Raw genomic sequence first — 3,400 nt, 5'->3', positions numbered from 1 at the left:
CGCCGCCACCGGAAGTATCGGTTCTGGAGCGTGTACTGCACTGTTTACAATTGTGCATTTATTTTCTGTTCAAGATATATTTTGTAGACATTGTTACCTCATGTCTACATTGCACTTCTATTGAATTGAAAATAAATCTATCAAACACATCTGATTTGCACATCGTATCAAATAGAACCTAGCCTTTTTTGGCTATAGTTGCATAACATCAATGCTATTGCTAACATTAGCTGCTTTGTTAAATTGACCCGTTGCCTAATTTGCTAAAGCTAACAAACCCAGCAATCAATTTCAGATCAACTGATCATGGTCAGATTAATTGAGCGGTCTCTTCTAAAGTCAAGCTACAATTTGTAGTGGTCTGGAGTAGAAATAGGACAAAAGTGCTAAAGCCATAGTTTCCTAGCCTGCGTAAACCCAGCCTCCACGTGACCTCTATCTATGTGCTATCAGTCACTAGCTAGTGACTGATAGCACATAGATAGAGGTCAGGTGGAGGCTGGGTTTACCCAGGCTAATAGTTTCCCATTTGTCACAGAAAACTACCTGAATGTACACCCACACCACAAAAATATGTCTCTATAGCTTCTTATTTGACCATATAATTCTGATTTGTGAGGGACCAGCATGTAATTGTTTGCTTAATCTACCTTTATTTTTTTTATTTTTTGCAATATTGTATATATTATTACATATTGTAGCCTAATTCCTGAATCCACACTGTAATGCTCTGCTACTGTTCCCAAAGGCGCTGTTATTCACCTCATAGTTTATTTTCTATTCCATGCTGTCTGGATCCTTTTAATTAAAACATGCCAAACCCAGTACTACAGCATTTCAAGTGAAAACAAAACTAAACACTGTACCAGTATTATGTTGTAAAAATCACATCAAACCTTTTTTTCATTGCAAGCTCCTGCTGCTTAAGTGCCAAATGTTCTGTTTAAATCTCCATATGGATGCATTTTTTCCCCTTCAAATTCCAGTGCTTGTAGTCATGACTGCCATAAATTGGCAGTCTGGATACGATTGAGGTATTGTCATTTAGCATCGATCCAAGCTGACCTTCCATACTATAACCTATAACTGTCTAAATGAGCTCAAAGCTCCCCCGTGATTGATATGATACATTATTTTTTAAGAAATTAAAGCATTTCTTGAGGTTTTTATTAATAATTATAGGGATACAATTGTATAACATGCCAATTTTGGCCAAATCACACATTATGAAATTATTGGCAGAGCAGACCATTCAACAAACTTTAGCAAGACACGGTGTTGGGGGGTGGGGTCACCCGTGAGTCTGGACATCCGTCTCAGTATGGAGACACGTGAGTCTGGACATCCGTCTCATGGAGACGCGTGAGTCTGGACATCCATCTCTGTATGGAGACACCTGTCTGGTCTTGTTCAAACATCAGCCCCATGAGGAACTCAACTAGTGCCCCAACATCATTCATCTAAAAAACCTCCTGAGAAACAAGTGGGTGCAGTCTGCAGAGATGAGTGAGAATGCCATTTGTTAACAAATATGTGTATATGCAGCAAAGTCTTTGTGTCTCCACTACTCAATGACAACTGCTGCTTCTACAAAAACAGAGACTAGCCTACCGATTTGGCAACATAACTCTGGATTCAGATATGAGAAAAGTAGTGTCAGCTATAGGCTATTTACTTGTCCAGGTGATGCCATGTTACCATTATGAGAAAGGTGATTCGAAGACCTCTTTAAAACCTCAAAACACAAAGAAAAGTGTCAGTCTCAGAGAAAGTTCAAATCCATCCAAACCCTTGACAATTACAAATGATTCCTATGGTCCTGTCCAAAGAGAAAGGAAAGAAAAACAGGGCAGGGAAACAGAGGAGGGGAACGTAAGCTTACCACGGCCCTGTGTGTGTCGTGTCAGTGTGCTATGCTTTGAGCTGCTGAAGGCAGTCTCAGTGGGTCCAGACATTGGCCCGACAGTACCAGATGAACAGACAATGACTCAGCGCCTTTTCAAGCTGCGAGCACGCTCTTCTTGGATCCACCTAAATCGATTAATTTACTCCCCACCACCAAACATCGGGGGTTTCCAGTCCAAATATCTGGCTCCCGTTCCAAGGGCAGCAGAGGAATGAAATGTAAACCAAAGCGTTTGGCTGTGAGTTAGAGGCAAATAAATAAAACATTTGAGAGGGAGTCTCCCCTAATGCTGTGGTATTCTCTCATATACATGCAGTTATCTTGACGGCGAGAGATTACACTGACTGATGTCCAAGGTCCATGAACTGCACTCCAAATGAAAAGGCAAAGTAGTTGACACAATGGGTGAGAGTGGGAAAATAAATTCTGCACATATGCCTAACAGTATACATACTGTACATCTGAAGATATGCGTGCACAAAGTAAGTTAATATGTTATAGAGACCTTTCAGGGAGGAAATCAGATTGAAAGTCAATACAGATTAGAGCTGGCATGCATTGCCTTTGATGGTGAACTTTGACAAGATGAAATATTCAATGCATTGCACATCACAAAACATATAAGAGGATCTAAGGATGGATTTTTCTTTTAAGCAAAATTCCATTGCACTGCAGACATCTCTTAGAACCAAAGTTCACAGTATTTTTCAACAGCTATTTAGATAGTGCAGTGGTTCTCAAACTTTTTCCACATCAATTGCTTAAAGGTCCCATTCCGTGCAAAAGCTGTTTTTACTTGTAAATGCATATATACTGCTGTCATCCCTCCCTGTAATGAGTGGTCACAAGCTCAGAACTGCCACAGTTGGATTTGTCCCTATCCAGCTTCCCCCTGCAGTCTCCTTCAAGCCACACCCCCAAACGCTCTGTTCCCCCAGACGGGGTATCGGGACGTCACGATGGTCCTCAAGCATACTGCGCGGGTCTCTCTCACACAAGCTATCTGCACCATTTTGTCTATAGCCACAAAATTAACACTTCTAGCTGGAGCGACGCCAACTGTACGTGATCCAGCAACTGTGGAGGTGCATTCGGTAAGTCTAGGCATTTTGAGATGTCCTCTTTAGCGTAGCAACGTTAAGTTAGCGATAGCGTTAGTTGTGGACACAACCCAGCGTGCTGGTCCACAGACGCTAATCTGATTGGCCGCTGGGAGCCTGGGGCGGGCTCTCCCTCAGCGGCCAATGGGAACTGTTAGTTCTGAATATATTATAGAAACAATATTGGGGTCCAAACAATAAAAATCGAAATAATCAATAAATTACAAGATAGAAATACTCCATCATCAATACAACAATTAAATCACAAATACAATATATTACAACATAAACATTACAATACAGACACCGACATCAGTCAGCCAGAACTTGCTGGTGCTCCAACACTGCTAGGCAAGCCTGTAACATGTTCAACTTTCCTCTATCAGTGTTACTA

The sequence above is a fragment of the Poromitra crassiceps genome, assembly GCF_964638095.1.
Source record: "Poromitra crassiceps genome assembly, chromosome: 3".
Taxonomy (NCBI): domain Eukaryota; kingdom Metazoa; phylum Chordata; class Actinopteri; order Beryciformes; family Melamphaidae; genus Poromitra; species Poromitra crassiceps.
This window is presented reverse-complemented; position numbering follows the sequence as displayed.